This window comes from Salmo salar, chromosome 12 (assembly GCF_965601325.2).
Source record: "Salmo salar chromosome 12, fSalSal1, whole genome shotgun sequence".
Classification (NCBI taxonomy): Eukaryota; Metazoa; Chordata; class Actinopteri; order Salmoniformes; family Salmonidae; genus Salmo; species Salmo salar.
This window is the reverse complement of record NC_138302.1, coordinates 101,361,272-101,380,825: the sequence shown is the minus strand read 5'-3', so window position 1 is coordinate 101,380,825 and position 19,554 is coordinate 101,361,272. Positions and strand designations below refer to the sequence as shown.

General features: G+C 39.7%; 1 protein-coding gene and 1 non-coding gene across 2 annotated transcripts in view; one reads left to right on the top strand and one right to left on the bottom strand.

The window, feature by feature from the left end:
- LOC106566206 (metabotropic glutamate receptor 7) overlaps window positions 1-19,554 on the top strand; it is a 431,795-nt gene that overhangs the window by 8,636 nt on the left and 403,605 nt on the right. The gene's annotated exons all lie outside the window — the stretch shown is intronic.
- On the bottom strand, window positions 17,640-17,711 carry trnat-ugu (transfer RNA threonine (anticodon UGU)). Its single transcript has one exon. It is a non-coding gene; the product is annotated as a tRNA-Thr (tRNA).

Sequence of the window (19,554 nt, the reverse complement as noted above, 5' to 3'; positions counted from 1 at the left end):
TATTACTATTCAGAGTTTTTACAGTATTAGTATTCAGAGTATTTACAGTATTAATAATATTCAGTATTTTTATATTAGTATTACTATTCAGAGTTTTATATTAGTATTACTTTCAGAGATTTATATTAGTATTACTATTCAGAGTTTTTATATTAGTATTACTATTTTGAGTTTTATATTAGTATTACTTTTCAGAGTTTTATATTAGTATTACTATTCAGAGTTTTATATTAGTATTACTATTCAGAGTTTTTACAGTATTAGTATTCAGAGTATTTACAGTATTAATAATATTCAGAGTGTTTTATTAGTATTACTATTTAGAGTTTTATATTAGTATTACTATTCAGAGATGTATATTAGTATTACATATCAGAGTTTTAAATTAGTATTACTATTCTGAGTTTTTATATTAGTATTACTATTCAGAGTTTTATATTTGTATTACTATTCAGAGTTTTATATAAGTATTACTATTCAGAGATTTATATTAGTATTACTATTCAGTGATTTTACAGTATTAGTATTGAGTATTTACAGTATTAATAATATTCAGAGTTTTTTATTAGTATTACTATTCAGAGTTTTATATTAGTTTTACTATTCAGAGGTATAAAATGAAAAGTAGTATTTTTACACACCACACATGCCAGAGCAGTCCTTTTGTCTGTCTGTCTAGCAGAAAGCCTGCTGCTGACATCGCTGAGGTGTGTGTGTGTGTGTCTGTGTGAGTCCGTGTGTGTGTGTCCATGTGTGTGTGTGTGAGTGTGAAATGGGGCTGTGTCTGCCAGTCAGACAAGGGTAAAGGGTACTACCTCAGGGTGCTGTTACACCCTGGCATCAAGAACAGAAGAGTAATGTGGACAGGCACCTTGTGTGGGCAGTGTATTTTTCCCAAATGGCACATTATCCACTAAATAGTGCACTACTAGTAGTACACAACATAAGGAATAGGGTTCCATTTGCGACACGGCCGTTGTGTAGGAAGAGTCTTGAGTGTGGGAAACCCCTCGTAACTTTCACCCTCAGCAGCCAGCCTCTGAGGGAAAGACAAGATGTTATCTTTATTTCGTTTTTGGGAGGTTGGTGAGGTTATTTTCTCCTTACCTCAGGACGTGATGCCCAGTGAAACTCAGGGAACACAGTCCTCTGTTTCTGCCTCAGGTAGACACACACACACACACACACACACACACACACACACACACACCACACACACACACACACACACACACACCACGACACACACACACACACACACACACACACACACAGGCTACAGTGTACAAAAACACACACACACACACACAAACTCTCATGGATGATCTACCTGTGTAATATATTTGTCATACCTTTGTTTAGTAGAACCATCTCTCTTTCTGAAAACCTCTGGATGTCCCATAGATTGGTCACTCTTCATGGACACACAGCTAGTTACAGGTGAGACTGGTCTCTTCTGCTGGATTGGGCTTCAACACAACAGAGACAGACATTCAGCCTTTAATCTGTTCTGTGTAATGATGATGACGACACAAACTGTGTCACTGTGAAGTATCCCAGAGTGAGAGTGTAGTGATCTAGCTTTTGACTACAGGACTCTCTTCCTTCAGTACTCTCTTCCTTCAGTACTCGCTTCCTTCAGTACTCGCTTCCTTCAGTACTCGCTTCCTTCAGTACTCGCTTCCTTCAGTACTCTCTTCCTTCAGTACTCTCTTCCTTCAGTACTCTCTTCCTTCAGTACTCTCTTCCTTCAGTACTCTCTTCCTTCAGTACTCTCTTCCTTCAGTACTCGCTTCCTTCAGTACTCTCTTCCTTCAGTACTCTCTTCCTTCAGTACTCTCTTCCTTCAGTACTCTCTTCCTTCAGTACTCTCTTCCTTCAGTACTCTCTTCCTTCAGGACTGTATGCCTTCAGTACTCTCTTCCTTCAGTACTCTCTTCCTTCAGTACTCTCTTCCTTCAGTACTCTCTTCCTTCAGTACTCTCTTCCTTCAGTACTCGCTTCCTTCAGTACTCGCTTCCTTCAGTACTCTCTTCCTTCAGGACTGTATGCCTTCAGGAAAGTATGAGGGAGGAGAGACCAGAACTGACATTTAGCTAATTTCACAGGAGAGAAGGGCACATTTCATGCCACAAGAGCATTGGTGCATAACGTTACTTGCAACCTTTTGGCAGGGAAAGTAAACTTATACAAAGGACTCCTGCATATGGCTGTGGTCAATACACTGAACTTTCAAAATACATATTTTCTCTTTACCCATTAAATAGTTGGGAGTATATATATATATACTGTAGTGTGCAACTTATTTTCTTTCTTTCTTTCTTTCTTTCTTTCTTTCTTTCTTTCAGCTCATGCTTTTTTTCACTCAACAATCTCATTACATGGAGACAATGAAGCCGATTTCACTGTTACCACCCAATGACTACAATTACAGTACTTCCAGAGATAACCCAAGCTCCTTTTACTCTGTAAAAAAATTAAAATAAACGAAGCATATCGACTCCAGCCTGGTGGTCTTGTTATAAGATTACCCAAGGCGCCTGATCCGAACATCAGAGACAGTGACCCCCTGTTGCAATGGAAGAAAACACTTACTCCAGAGTCCAGACCCACAGCAGGGGATCTCAGCACGGTTCTCTGCTGGGCGCATTCCGTAGTGCTGGCAGGAGTTCTATTTCATTTGTAGTAGGCCTATCCTGAAAAGGCAGTTGACCCTCTTGGTGCTGGCTTTTTCTATACTATTCTACTGTATCTTAGTCCGTTCCTCTCTGACATCGCTCGTCCATATGTATATAGTCTTAATTCGTTCCTACTTAGATTTCTGTATAGATATTTCTGCGCTGTCGGAGCTAGAAGCACAAACATTTCGCTACACCCACAATAACATCTGCTAATCACGTGTATGTGACCAATAAAATGTGATTTGATTTTTATTTGATTTGACTTTTCCCAAAGTGTTTCCCCAGAGTGTTTCTTATATGGATTCAGTGACCCCCTGTTAATTATCTCTCATACCTACACGTGCTGCACGAGGACACACAGGACTGTTATCTCTCATACCTACATGTGCTGCACGAGGACACACAGGACTGTTATCTCTCATACCTACACATGCTGCACGAGGACCCACAGGATGGTATACCCCCCCCTTCATAAACTCTCAGCTTTACATGTACATGTTGCATGAAGAGACCACATTAGACTCCAGAGTTCAGTCTGAGTGGGGTTACAAGTCCGCTGGCTGGATGCTTGGCTGTATGGAGTTCTCCTTATTACTGCTGTGCTGTGCTGTGCTGTGCTGTTTGCCTATATGAATTCACCAGTTGACTGAGCTGCCACCAAGCATTAGTCTCTCCTCGACCTTCTGTCCTTGAGGAGGGAACGCTTGGGTGAAGAAGCATCCTTCTCACCCCTCCCCTCTCCTCTACCTCTCTCCCTCTGTCTTCTCCTTTCTTTCTCTCTCTTAAGCTCTTCTCTCTTTCAATTCAAATCAATTAAATTTAGAGGGAATATATTGGCATGGCAAACGTATGTTTATAATGCCAAAGCAAGTGAAATTAACAAAACACAAAACTGAGAAGAAATGAATTTAACATGAACAAAAAACTAGTAGAAAGTAACAGTTAACATTTTACTCGACAAGGTTGAAAAAGTGTTACAGTTTATTTGGAAAGTCTTCAGACCCTTTGACTTTTTCCAATAAGGAAAAATTCCAGGTAAACAGAAAGTGTCCAGATAAACATATTTTATAAATATTAAATGACGCTTACACAGATACACTTGTCTAAATTTAAATCAAATGTTATTTGTCCCATGCGCCAAATACAACAAGAATTAAACTTACAGTTAAAGCCCTTAACCAACAATTCAGTTTTAAGAAAGAAAAAAAGATATAACAAATAATTAAGGAGCAACAATAAAATAACAGTAGTGAGGCTATATACAGGGTGTTACGGTACAGAGTCAATGTGGAGGCTATATACAGGGGGTACCAGTACAGAGTCAAGGTGGAGGCTATATACAGGGTGTTACGGTACAGAGTCAATGTGGAGGCTATATACAGGGGGTACCAGTACAGAGTCAATGTGGAGGCTATATACAGGGGGTACCGGTACAGAGCCAATGTGGAGGCTATATACAGGGGGTACCAGTACAGAGTCAATGTGGAGGCTATATACAGGGGGTACCGGTACAGAGTCAATGTGGAGGCTATATACAGGGGGGTACCAGTACAGAGTCAATGTGTGGGGGCACCGGTTAGTCGAGGTAATTGAGGTAATATGTACATGTAGGTAGTTGTAAAGTGACTATGCGTGGGTAATAAACAGAGAGTAGCAGCAGCGTTAAAATGGGGGGGTGGGGTGGGGACAATGCAAATAGTCCGGGTAGGCATTTGATTAACTGTTCAAGAGTCTTATGGCTTGGGGGTTGAAGGGTCATGTGAAAGAAATGCTATAACTCCCAGCCACATCTTGCCAAGTCGATGCGTCTCTATAGAAGGTGTAAACAGGACAGCCAAATGGTTACTTGCATAGTAGCAATATCAGAAATAGATAGTGTCAATATAAATAAAATAATTTACAGTATGTACAAGAACAATATCTATAACAATAGTGATAGATGAGGTAGTTGTATACAAACAATCAGGGGTGAAGTGGCTGAGCAGCAGGATAACAAAGAGTAGCAGCAACGTATGGTGTGTGTGTTAGGAGAGAATCATGAGAATAGAGGCACTGCAGATAGTGCTGATGACTGGTCCGTCTGAACCACGCATGAACAAGAGAATCTATATTCGGAGAGCCTGTTTCTGTCCTGCCCTTGACTTTGGTGCAGGGCAGGTGATGTCCATAGCCTCTTCGTAACAAAACTCTGTGATCTTCTCAAAAAGGTAAGTTTGTCTAGCTGTCTCCAGTCCAGGTGATGCTTGTACAGCCAGACCATCTATGGGAAGAAGGATGTTAGTTTTGCGCGGCAGCTGAAACCTGGTCCCGCCAGTCTGAACGCTCCTTGGCAACAACACCAGGCTCCAGAGTATCGAAGCTGTAAAACAGGGATTAACTTTCCACCAGCACCGTACCATCCTCCAGTCCAACCAGCTGTGGGATGTTGACCCCTGTCACTGTGCTGTCCTTCACAACACCAGCAATCTCAGACAAAGTGTTTGTGTCCTGGGTGACGTCCTGGTAATACTATTGCATTATCCTCTGCGTGGTTGTTGATGAAGTTCACCACTCGCTGCAAGTCCTCATGCTTCAGGTGTAACCTGTCCTTGCTTGGGCCAGCTCTCTTTTTGATGGGAGACATTAGACCATTGTCCTTGTATTACTGGTGGAGGAGAGTCAGGCGTGTTCTACTGACGCTGAAATACAAATTCCATTATTATAGAATGGAGAGCCGTAATCACAGTCAGACACACCTGGCTAACTTGATAGGTCATGTCATCATCTGGTGAAGTGGGATCTTTTGATTAGACATGTAGCTAGCTAGCCTCTTGAGCATCTGATCCCGTTAGCGGGATCAAAATCCAGCGAAAAATCATATCGCCAATTAGCATTAAAAAATTATCATAATTTTTTACAAAAATAAAAAATATATATTTTTTTTTTTTATAGATACACCTCTCCTGAATCGACCCACGTCGTCCGATTTCAAAAAGGTTTTACAGGAAAAGCAAATCATTAGATTATATTAGATGAGTCCATCGTAAAAAGCAGCTTCATAGCCATTTTCCGACCAACCACTTCCATCACATATTATCAATAAACAGCTAAATGTAGCACTAACCTTTTACAAACTTCATCAGATGGCACCCCTAGGACATCATGTTATACAATGCATGCATTCTTTTGTTCAATAAAGGTCATATTTATATATAAAAACAGCATTTTACATCTCTGTCTGACGTTGACTACCTAATTTCCCCTCAAAAGCGTCCCGGTAAACAATGCTACTAGCTAAACAATGAACCATAATCCCCATCCATAGAGTACTAGCAATACAAACCGATTGTCATAGCCAGCTAAAGTTAACCAAATAGGTTCAATGTTCACTAGTTAGCAAGCTAACATTAGGCTATAACTAGCAATGCAAAATGGCATTCTGAGATAATATTACTACACAGATCATACATGTAATTTTAGCTAGAGAGCCAGCTATCTACCGTTAGCTAGCTAGCTAACAGCAAGCTTTAACTTGCAATGAAAACAAAATTCTGATAAAATTAGAAATGTATAATATGTGAAACTGTAGCTAGACTCTTACCCGTATACATGGATGAACACTTCACTACAGACTGCAACCCCTTTCATTAAATAAGACGTCCTGTATCGTTTCCGTTTTGTTTGTACAGCTTGTTTGGCATCAAGTTACTCTGGTTCACACTGACCGTGTGCAATGCCATAAGAATCACCTTAACCTCTTACATCTAGACGTTCCGCTAGCGGAACACCTGTTCCAATATCCAATGATAGGCGAATTACAAATTCCTCAAAAATACAAAAACTTCAATTTTTCAAACAAATGACTATTTCACAGCATTTTAAAGACAAGACTCTCCTTTATCTAACCACACTGTCCGATTTCAAAAAGGCTTTACAGCGAAAGCAAAACATTAGATTATGTCAGCAGAGTACCAAGCCAGAAATAATCAGACACCCATTTTTCAAGCTAGCATATAATGTCACAAAAACCCAGAAGACAGCTAAATGCAGCACTAACCTTTGATGATCTTCATCAGATGACACACCTAGGACATTATGTTATACAATACATGCATGTTTTGTTCAATCAAGTTCATATTTATCAAAAAACAGCTTTTTACATTAGCATGTGACGTTCTGAACTAGCATACCCCCAGCAAACTTCCGGGGAATTTGCTAACAATTTACTAAATTACTCACGATAAACGTTCACAAAAAGCATAACAATTATTTTAAGAATTATAGATACAGAACTCCTCTATTCACTCGATATGTCCGATTTTAAAATAGCTTTTTGGTGAAAGCACATTTTGCAATATTCTAAGTACATAGCCCAGCCATCACGGGCTAGCTATTTAGACACCCGGCAAGTTTAGCCTTCACCAATATCAGATTTACTATTATAAAAGTTTGATTACCTTTTGTTGTCTTCGTCAGAATGCACTCCCAGGACTGCTACTTCAATAACAAATGTTGGTTTGGTCCAAAATAATCCATCGTTATATCCGAATAGCGGCGTTTTGTTCGTGCGTCCCAGACACTATCCGAAATGGTAAATCAGGGTCGTGCGCATGGCGCAATTCGTGACAAAAAAATTCTAAATATTCCATTACCGTACTTCGAAGCATATCAACCGCTGTTTAAAATCAATTTTTATGCAATTTATCTCGTAAAAAAGCGATAATATTCCGACCGGCAATCTCCTTTTCGGCAAACAGAGGAAAAATCACAAAGACGGGGGCAGCCAGGGCACGCGCCTAATGCCCACAGTCCCTTGATCGGCCACTTGAGAAAGGTGATAATGTGTTTCAGCCTGGGGCTGGGATGACGACATTCTGTTTTTTCCCAGGCTCTGAGCGCCCATGGAAGACGTAGGAAGTGTCACGTTAGAGCAGAGATCCTTTGTAAAAGATAGAGATGGCAAAGAAGTTCAAGAAATGGTCAGACAGGCCACTTCCTGTAAAGGAATCTCTCAGGTTTTGACCTGCCATTTGAGTTCTGTTATACTCACAGACACCATTCAAACAGTTGTAGAAACTTTGGAGTGTTTTCTATCCAAAGCCAATAATTATATGCATATTCTAGTTACTGGGCAGGAGTAGTAACCAGATTAAATCGGGTACGTTTTTTATCCAGCCGTGAAAATACTGCCCCCTAGCCATAACAGGTTAAGCTTTAACCCCCACCCAAACTCTGACCATTTTACTCACCCTAGCAGAGCTGGTTAGACTGTTATCATGTTGTCCAGAGAGTTGATGACTGTAACTGTGCTCCTGGCAACAATTTAATTACGTTTTTTTTTGCTGACATTTAATGACACCGGCGATATTCGACCAGTGTTGAGCGTTTATAAATTCATCAGTTATCCTGCGCTCTGGCACAATCAGACAAGAGTGCTCTGAAACAGTTGTTGCAGTGACGTTCTATTGAAATGGATACTTGCATAGTTGAGTCTTTTGTTAAGTTTTACAATGCGATACATTAAAGAAAGCAGCGTTAGACAGGAACTGACCAGCCCAAATTGACAGTGGCGTGCTATATGGCAGACCAATCCAAACTCGTCTCGCGGCATGTCCAGCCCACTCATTATCTCAGCCAATCATTGGTAGCGGGAAGGTTGCTGAATTTTTCTGTGGCTAAACCAACAAGGCTCATAATTTTTATGTTTTATTTGTATTTACATGTTTGAGAAGGCATTTCCCCCCCCCCCAAAAAAAATGTTGATAAAAATATAAAGTTTAAGTTCAAACGGCTCTCCTGTGAAGTAGTGACACGCGACATACACCTAGTTTCCTGAAACTAGTGTAATTTTGTTACATTGCAGCCTTATTCTGAAATGGATTTTAAAACAATTCCCACATGATTTACACACAATACCCCATAATGACAAAGCAAAGCTGTGTTCCTTTACATTTTTGCAAATGTATTACAACTAAAAAACAGAAATATCACATTTACATAAGTTTTCAAACCCTGTACAAAGTACTTTGTTGAATCACCTTGTCACGCCCTGACCATAGAGAGCCTTTTTATTCTCTATTTTGGTTAGGTCGGGGTGTGACTAGGGTGGGTGATCTAGTGTGTTTATTTCTATGTTGGCCTGGTATGGTTCCCAATCAGAGGCAGCTGTTTATTGTTGTCTCTGATTGGGGATCATATTTAGGCAGCCATTTCCCCACTGTGTTTTTTGGGATCTTGTTTTGAGTTAGTGCATGTAGCACATCTGATGTTACGGTTAGTTGTTTGTGTGTAGTTGCCTGTGAACACTGCATTTGACTTCACGTTTCGTTTGCTGTTTATTGTTTTGTGCGTTTCACTAATAAAGATGTGGAACCCAGATCACACTGCACGTTGGTCCGAGTATGCTTCCAGTTCGTACGATGAGCGTGACACACCTTTGGCAGCGATTAAAGCCTTGAGTCTTCTTCGATGATGCTACAAGCTTGGCACATCTGTATTTGGGGAGTTTCTCCCATTCTTCTCTTCAGATCCTCTCAAGCTCTGTCAGGTTGGATGAGGAGCGTCGCTGCGTAGGGATGGTTCCAGGTTTCCTCCGGACGACACTTGGCATTCAGGCCTAAGTTCAATCTTGGTTTCATCAGACCAGAGAATCTTGTTTCTTATGGTCTGAGAGTCCTTTAGGTGCCTTTTGGCAAATATCAAGCCGGCTGTCATGTGCCTTTTACTGAGGAGTGGCTTCCATTTTGCCACTCTACCGTAAAGGCCTGATTGGTGGAGTGCTGCAGAGATGGTTGTCCTTCTGAAAGGTTCTCCCATCTCCACAGAGGAACTCTGGAGCTCTGTCAGAGTGACCACCGGGTTCTTGGTCACCTCCCTGACCAAAGCCCTTCTCCCCCGATTGCTCAATTGGTCCGGAAAGTCGGCTCTAGGAAGAGTCTTGGTGGTTCCAAACTTCTTCTATTTAAGAATGATGTAGGCCACTGTGTTCTTGGGGACCTTTAATGCTGCAGAAATTGTTTGGTACGGTTCCTGAGATCTGTGTCTCGACACAATCCTGTCTTGGAGCTCTACATACAATTCCTTCAACCTCATGGCTTGGTTTTTGCTCTGTCATGAACTGTCAAATGTGGGATGTTACATAGACAGGTGTGTGTCTTTCCAAATCATGTCCAATCAATTGAATTTACCACAGCTCGACTCCAATCAAGGATGATCAATGGAAACGGGATGCTCAATTTCGAGTCTCATAGTAAAGGGTCTGAGCACTTATGTAAATGTTTTTAATTTCCGCTTTGTCATTATGGGGTATTGTGTGTAGATTGATGAGGGAAAAACAAATATTTTATCAATTTTAGAATGTCTGTAATGTAACAAATTGTGGAAAAAGTCAAGGGTTGTGAATAATTTCCGAATGCACTGTATATCAACATCAATCATCAGACAGGACCTGCAACCGCCTATTGGACGTAGCTTGTTTGAGTTGGAGACTCCTTGTGACTTAAAACATTGTAAAGGACTTTTGATTGGTTGATGTATCTGAACTGGATTACATCACTATGCAGATCCATCCGGAAATTCTGATATTGACTGAAACTTGGATCTCTGGGGAAATTCTGAACTCTGAAATTAATATTGAAGGTTATGTGTTCAGATCTGATAGACAGGGTAGAGGTGGTGGAAAGGCCATTCTTATTAAAAAATAACTTTACTGAAATCCATTTTCATTGCCCCAAAAAATGTTTGCTACTATCTTTAAGCCTCTGATTTGGGAAAAATGTATCCATAACTGTTATAGGGGTCTTACCATCCTCCCTCGGGCTAACCTTTGTGTACTTGAGAAGGTAACCAGTTTGTTGTCTTATTTTACTAAATCAGAAGTTATTATCCTGCGTGACCTAAATTATGATTGGGGAAATTCAGGCTTCAGACATTCTAAAAGACATGTGTGATGATCTAAACCTAACCCAGCTGGTGACTAAGTCTACACGGCACAACCCTAACGATCCTTCAAAGTCAACTCTGATTGATCTTATTTTAAAGAATACATCAGATAAATATGTTTCTACCGGTGTCTTGCCGACACAAGATATTAGTGACCATTGCCCAGTTGTTTGTGTTAGAGATGTGAGAATACAAAAAATCTAAAAAACTTCAGTGAACCGGCTTTTTCACATGATCTTTCTTTTTGTGACCTTGATTTTATTTAATCTATCCCTGAACCTGATTTGGCTTTCAGCCTTTTTGCAGATGTCTTCAATACAATTGTAGATAATCATACTCCCTACAAAAAAAACATAAAGGGTTATTAAAGGTAGATCGAATTCCTGGTACACTCCAGAATTATCCAAAGTGTCACGGGTGTCGTTGGGTAGAGATGACCAAAACGCAGCGGGAATGTGGATGCTCATCTTTATAATTTATTAAATAAAGAGAACCTCAAAAACAACAACAGACGACAGTTTCACAGGCTAAGAACACTAGCAGTGCAAAAGACAACTACCCACAAAAACCCCAGGTGAAAACAAGCTCCTAATATATGACTCCCAATCAGGAACAACGACGTACAGCTGTTCCTGATCGGGAGCCACACAAACCACACAGAAATAGACAGACTAGAAAACCATAGAAAACCAACACTAGAACATATACTCAAACCCCAGACTACATAAACCAAACACCCCTTTAATAAAACACACAACCCCAACCATACAAAACAAATACCCTTCTGCCACGTCCTGACCGAATTATAATACAATTACTCCCTCTGCTGGTCAGGACGTGACACAAAGTCATTCATAAAAGAGATGATGCTTGGGTCAAGGCCAGGAACACATGCTTAGGCCGAGGCTGGCAAGCTTTTAAGGAACTGAGGAATTATTGACAAATGACAAAGGTTAAATCTGATTATTTACAGAAAAATAAGTATTGCGTGCTTTGCTAGCAATAAACAACAAGAAATCCACAGGGGCTGACCAATTGGATTTTGGAGTTGTCCACGTTGGCCTGAGCTCTGATGCCTGTTCATGGTTTCACGATTATCTTAGTGACAGAACTCAGGCCATTGTGATTGATGGGGTTAAGTAGTAAATTAACTTCTATGGGCTAGGTGGGACGCTTGCGTTATTCAAATACCTTAGAAATGCTATTACTTCAATTTCTCAAACATATGACTATTTTACACCATTTTAAAGACAAGACTCTCGGTAATCTAACCACACTGTCCGATTTCAAAAAGGCTTTAAAACGAAAGCAAAACATTAGATTATGTCAGCAGAGTACCCAGCCAGAAATAATCAGACACCCATTTTTCAAGCTAGCCTATAATGTCACATAAACCCAAACCACAGCTAAATGCAGCACTAACCTTTGATGATCTTCATCAGATGACAATCCTAGGACATTATGTTATACAATACATTCATGTTTTGTTCAATCAAGTTCATATTTATATCAAAAAACAGCTTTTTACATTAGCATGTGACTAGCATGTGACTAGCATTCCCACCGAACACTGCCGGTGAATTTACTAAATTACTCACGATAAACGTTCACAAAAAACATAACAATTATTTTAAGAATTATAGATACAGAACTCCTCTATGCACTCGATATGTCCGATTTTAAAATAGCTTTTCGGTGAAAGCACATTTTGCAATATTCTCAGTAGATAGCCCGGCATCACAGGGCTAGCTATTTAGACACCCAGCAAGTTTAGCTCTCAACAAAGTCAGATTTACTATAAGAAAAATGTTATTACCTTTGCTGTTCTTCGTCAGAATGCACTCCCAGGACTTCTACTTCAATAACAAATGTTGGTTTGGTCCCAAATAATCCATTGTTATATCCAAATAGCGGAGTTTTGTTCATGCGTTCAAGACACTATCCGAAAGGTTAAATAAGGGTGACGAGCATGGCGCATTTCGTGACAAAAAATGTCTAAATATTCCATTACCGTACTTCGAAGCATGTCAACCGCTGTTTAACCTGTTATGGCTAGGGGGCAGTATTTTCACAGCCGGATAAAAAACGTACCCGATTTAATCTGATTATTACTCCTGCCCAGAAACTAGAATATGCATATAATTATTAGCTTTGGATAGAAAACACTCCAAAGTTTCTAAAACTGTTTGAATGGTGTCTGTGAGTATAACAGAACTCATATGGCAGGCCAAAACCTGAGAAGATTCCATACAGGAAGTGCCCTGTCTGACAATTTCTTGTCCTTCTTTGTCATCTCTATCCATTACAAAGGATCTCTGCTGTTACGTGACACTTCCTACGGCTTCCATGGGCGCTCAGAGCCCGGGAAAAAGCTGAATGACGTAATTCAAAGCCCTGGCTGAAACACACGAGCGCTTTTGCTAAGTGGTCTATCAGAGGACAAAGGGCTTAGGCGCGTGCACTGGCCGCCCCCGTCTTTCTTTTTTCCCCTCTATTTACCGAAACGCAGATTCCCGGTCGGAATATTATCGCTTTTTTACGAGAAAAATGGCATAAAAATGGATTTTAAACAGCAGTTGACATGCTTCGAAGTACGGTAATGAAATATTTAGAAATCTTTTGTCACGAAATGCGCCATGCGCACGACCCTTATTTACCATTCGGATAGTGTCTAGAACGCACGAACAAAACGCCGCTATTTGGATATAACGATGGATTATTTTGGACCAAACCAACATTTGTTATTGAAGTAGAAGTCCTGGGAGTGCATTCTGACGAAGACAACAAAGGTAATAACATTTTTCTTATAGTAAATCTGACTTTGATGAGTGCTAAACTTGCTGGGTGTCTAAATAGCTAGCCCTGTGATGCCGGGCTATCTACTGAGAATATTGCAAAATGTGCTTTCACCGAAAAGCTATTTTAAAATCGGACATATCGAGTGCATAGAGGAGTTCTGTATCTATAATTCTTAAAATAATTGTTATGTATTTGTGAACGTTTATCGTGAGTAATTTAGTAAATTCACCGGAGGTATGCTAGTTCTGAACGTCACATGCTAATGTAAAAAGCTGGTTTTTGATATAAATATGAACTTGATTGAACAAAACATGCATGCATTGTATAACATAATGTCCTAGGGTTGTCATCTGATGAAGATCATTAAAGGTTAGTGCTGCATTTAGCTGTGGTTTTGTTTTTTATGACATTATATGCTTGCTTGAAAAATGGGTGTCTGATTATTTCTGTCTGGGTACTCTGCTGACATAATCTAATGTTTTGCTTTCGCTGTAAAGCCTTTTTGAAATCGGACAGTGTGGTTAGATTAACGAGAGTCTTGTCTTTAAAATGCTGTAAAATAGTCATATGTTTGAAAAATTGGAGTTTTCGGATTTTAGAGGAATTTGTATTTCGCGCCACGCCCATCATTGGATATTGGAGCAGGTGTTCCGCTAGCGGAACATCTAGATGTAAGAGGTTAAAATCAATTGTTATGCCATTTTTCTCGTAAAAAAGCGATAATATTCCGACCGGGAAAGCCTGTATACGTACAAAGAGAGAGAAAATAAATACATCTCGTGCCCTCGTGCACGAGCGTGAGTCTCAGAGTACTCTGACCAGCCACTATCCAAACGCGATAATGTGTTTCAGCCAGAGGCTGCCTCGATATCATTCAGCTTTTTCCCGGGTTCTGAGAGCCTATGGGAGCCGTAGGAAGTGTCACGTTACGGCAAAGATCCTCAGTCTTCAATAAAAAGAGCCAAGATGAACAACAACTTGTCAGAGAGGGCGCTTCCTGTTTGGAATCTTCTCAGGTTTTTGCCTGCCATATGAGTTCTGTTATACTCACAGACACCATTCAAACAGTTTTAGATACTTTAGGGTGTTTTCCATCCAAAGCCAATAATTATATGCATATTCTAGTTACTGGGCAGGAGCAGTAACCAGATTAAATCGGGTACGTTTTTTATCCAGCCGTGTCAATACTGCCCCCTAGCCCTAACTGGTTAAGGTGTTCTGCAGAGGTCTATTCTAGGACCTGTTCTTTTCACTATTAATATAAATGCTATTGGTCAATCTGTTAAAAATTTGTATTTCATCTATACGCGGATTATACTATTATGTAAGTAATTACCCCCCGCTGACCTGGCTGAGACAAGACTACAGTCCCATTACCCCCCCGCTGACCTGGTAGGGACAAGGCTACAGTCCCATTACCCCCCCTCCTGACCTAGCTTTGACAAGGCTACTGTCCTATTACCCCCCCTGCTGACCTGGCTGGGACAAGGCTACAGTCCCATTACCCCCCCTGCTGACCTGGCTGGGACAAGGCTACAGTCCCATTACCCCCCCTGCTGACCTATCTGGGACAGTCTGATTTTACAGTTGTGTACAGTAGGAAACCCTTACTGATCATACTAAATACAGACAAAACTAAAAACATGTTGTTTTCAAGTTCTCGTAATATTGTCTCCAATGAAATACATTTTTACTTGTCGGATGTTTCTATAATCGAACGAGTCCCTGTATACAAATACCTTGGTAATTGGATTGATGATGATTTATAGTTTAAAAAAACACGTGACTGTGCTTGTTAGCAATGAACCCCGAGTCGGGATTGCTAACAAGGCTGGAAATTCAAAACATCAAAAATCTAATAATTTCAATTTCTCAAACAATCAACTATTTTACACAATTTAAAAGATAAACATCTCCTTAATCTAACCACATTGTTCGATTTTCAAAGAGGCTTTACGGCAAAAGCATAAAGTTAGATTATGTTAGGACAGTACATAGCCACAAAAGTACAAACATCCATTTTCAATTCAAGGTCAGGCGTCACCAAAAGCAGAAACCAGCTAGAATTATGTACTAACCTTTGTCAATCTCCATCAGATGACACTCCTAGGCCATTATGTTATACAATACATGCATTTTTTGTTCCATCAAGTTCATATTTATATCCAAAAACAGCATTTTACAGTAGCGTGAAATTCAGATTTTTTTCTTCTCTGAAATGCTTCTGGTGAACATAACAAAATTACTATTCGAAAACATTGGTAAATTATAATATTGTCATTCAAAGAATAATATATTATCATCTCGTAATTGCTACCGAATGGCCAGATCTCAAAATAACTTTACTGGGAAATCACATTTTGCAATAAACGGGGTGTTATGCTAAGAACACTAAGCTATGCTATACAGTTAGCATCATCTAAAATCGATAATAACATTGTAAATATCCCCTTACCTTTGATTATCTCCATCAGAAGGCAGGCATCCCAGGTCCGGAAGGCATCCCAGGTCCGGAACAAATGTGGTTTCTTTTGACAAAGTTCATAATTTATGTCCAAATAACACCAAGTACTTAGCGTTCATTATGCTCCCACAAAACGTGGTGGGGGAGTGTAAAATCACGCCGAAAAGCTAAAAAAACCTAGTAAATAATCTATTTATGTTCGTTCAAACATGTCAAATGTTGTTTAGCATTAATCTTTTGGTCCATTTTTAACGTTAAACATCAGTAATATTTTCACACAACCTATCCTATGTCTAGATAAACAATGATGACAAACTCACGCTTCTCAGATTTATGCGCAGGCGCAAAAAAATGAAGTGATGACATGTCAACTTCCTTGGATTCTAATTTGCTCTCTGTTTATCATAGACGCTTCAAACAACTTTATAAACATCGTTGACATCTAGTGGAAGCCGTAGGTGTTGCGAAATGAATCCTTTCTCACTATGGTATCTATAAAACAATGACACTAAATAGTACAGTCACAAAATTCACATTTTTTTAAAATCTATTTTTCACAGGTTTTTGCCTGCAATATGAGTTTTGTTATACTTACAGACACCATTCAAACTGTTTTAGAAAATTCAGAGTGTTTTCTATCCGAATGTGTTAATAATATGCATATCCTAGCTTCTGAGTTGGTGTAGGAGGCAGTTAAAAATGGGCACATATTTTTTTCAAAATGTCTCAATACTGCCCCCGAGCCCCAACAGGTTAACCTGTTGGGTCTAGGGGGCAGCATTTGCACGTCTGGATAAAAAAAATGTACCCGATTTAATCTGGTTACTAATCCTACCCAGTAACTAGAATATGCATATACTTATTATATATGGATAGAAAACACTCTAAAGTTTCCAAAACTGTTTGAATGGTGTCTGTGAGTATAACAGAACTCATTTGGCAGGCAAAACCCTGAGACATTTTCTGACAGGAAGTGGATACCTGATGTGTTGTATTGACTTTAAACCTATCCCATTGAAAAACACAGGGGTTTAGGAATATTTTGGCACTTCCTATTGCTTCCACTAGATGTCACCAGCCTTTACAAAGTGTTTTGAGTCTTCTGGAGGGAGATCTGACCGAACAAGAGCCATGGAACGATGATGGCCCATTAGACACCTTGCGCGCGAGTTCATCTTGGGTACCCTCGTTCCAATACGTTATAAAAGAGTATGCATTCGTCCACCTTGAATATTATTCATGTTCTGGTTAATGCAATTGGGGCCTGCTGGGGTAACTTCTACTGACTGAACACTGTAACATTACTGCGTGATTGTAGCCGGTTTACTAACCGTTAGCTCTATTAGCTATGCTGACTATGACTATGACGTTACTGAAACTATGTCGGCTGTGTGTAACGATTTGGCTTGGGAAGGTTTTTCTGCCTGGTCACATACAGCTGATGTGTTGTGCACTGAAGTCCACAAGTGAAGGTGAAAATGTGAGAGGAGGAGAGGTTGTAGACGCGAAAAGGATTACAACTTGGCTGCTATTAAAGTGAACTCTGTTTACGTGTGATCAGGGGTGTATTCATCCCGCCGATTCTGTTGAAAAATGTTTATAAAACAGAACGATACAGGGATAAACATACCCGAATTTGTCCAATAGAAACTCTTGTTTGTAACTGTTGGACTAATGATTACACCCTAGATCATTTTTTTTGTCATTTAGCAGACGCTCTTATCCAGAGCAATTTACAGTAGTGAATGCATACATTTCATTTCATACATTTTCGATTCCCCCCGTGGGAATCGAACCCACAACCCTGGCGTTACAAACACCATGCTCTACCAACTGAGCTACAAGGATAGATCAGATACATGGAAGCAAGATTGTGCAAGGCGGTATAGAATGTGTCATTGTCTGTCACCTCTAATGTTTCTCTCGACCTGTGTGCACCTACGTTATAATCATTCATTCATAGGCCAGGTTGTAGCAACCTCATGATGGGTACAGGGAACATTAGAGTATTATGTAGTAACCTAAACCTATCAATGTTCCATTGAACTGGGTGAATGGAATATGAATGACAGTATCCTAAACCCATCACTGTTACATTGAACTGGGTGAATATGAATGACAGTATCCTAAACCCATCACTGTTACATTGAACTGGGTGAATGGAATATGAATGACAGTCATCCAATATGCTGTAATAGAAATAAGACCATGCTCATGAACCCCCCCCCCCCCAAAAAAAATGATCCTCCCTCATCTTAACTGTCACCAACCACCACTGTTCCATACGGAATATGCAAGGAAATTATAGGTTGATGTACCTAACTCTCTGGAGTCCAGAATTGACAAACCTTATGAACCGGTTTGATAACTTGTCATTTTAAATCGTAACAGTGATGTTAGGCAAGTCCAGAAGTTGGTGGAGCAGGGCTTGGACGGCTCATAATAATGACCGGAACGGAGTAAATGGAACGGCATCAAACACCTGGGACACCATGTATTTGATACCATTCCACTTATGTCGCTACTGCCATTGACGTGAGCCCGTCCTCCCCTATTACGGTGCCACCAACCTCCTGTGGAGCATAATGACGTGATCTACGTGACTTCAAAGAGGTTCAGACAACCTTTTGGTAAAGAATACAGTGATCAGTAATACAACTGTCTCTGGTGAAAAAAACCAAGGGCTCTATGAAAAACGGCATCCAAAGGTTTAACAGTAGAGGCAGCTGCACTTTGATAAACAGTATCACCATAAGAAAGACAGGTAGAAAAGTTGATAAATAGTATCACCATAACAACAGGTAGAAAGGTTGATAAATAGTATCACCATAGCAACAGGTAGAAAGGTTGATAAATAGTATCACCATAACAACAGGTAGAAAGGTTGATAAATAGTATCACCATAGCAACAGGTAGAAAGGTTGATAAATAGTATCACCATAGCAACAGGTAGCAAGTTTGATTAATAGTATCACCATAACAACAACAGGTAGAAAGGTTGATAAATAGTATCACCATAACAACAGGTAGAAAGGTTGATAAATAGTATCACCATAACAACAGGTAGAACGGTTGATAAATAGTATCACCATAACAACAGGTAGAACGGTTGATAAATAGTATCACCATAACAACAGGTAGAAAGGTTGATAAATAGTATCACCATAAGAACAGGTAGAAAGGTTGATAAATAGTATCACCATAACAACAGTCAGAAAGGTTGATAAATAGTATCACCATAACAACAGGCAGAAAGGTTGATAAATAGTATCACCATAACAACAGGTAGAACGGTTGATAAATAGTATCACCATAACAACAGGTAGAAAGGTTGATAAATAGTATCACCATAACAACAGGAAGAAAGGTTGATAAATAGTATCACCTTAAGAACAACAGGTAGAAAGGTTGATAAATAGTATCACCATAACAACAGGTAGAAAGGTTGATAAATAGTATCACCATAACAACAGGTAGAAAGGTTGATAAATAGTATCACCATAACAACAGGAAGAAAGGTTGATAAATAGTATCACCTTAAGAACAACAGGTAGAAAGGTTGATAAATAGTATCACCATAACAACAACAGGTAGAAAGGTTGATAAATAGTATCACCATAACAACAGGTAGAAAGGTTGATAAATAGTATCACCATAACAACAGGTAGAAAGGTTGATAAATACTATCAC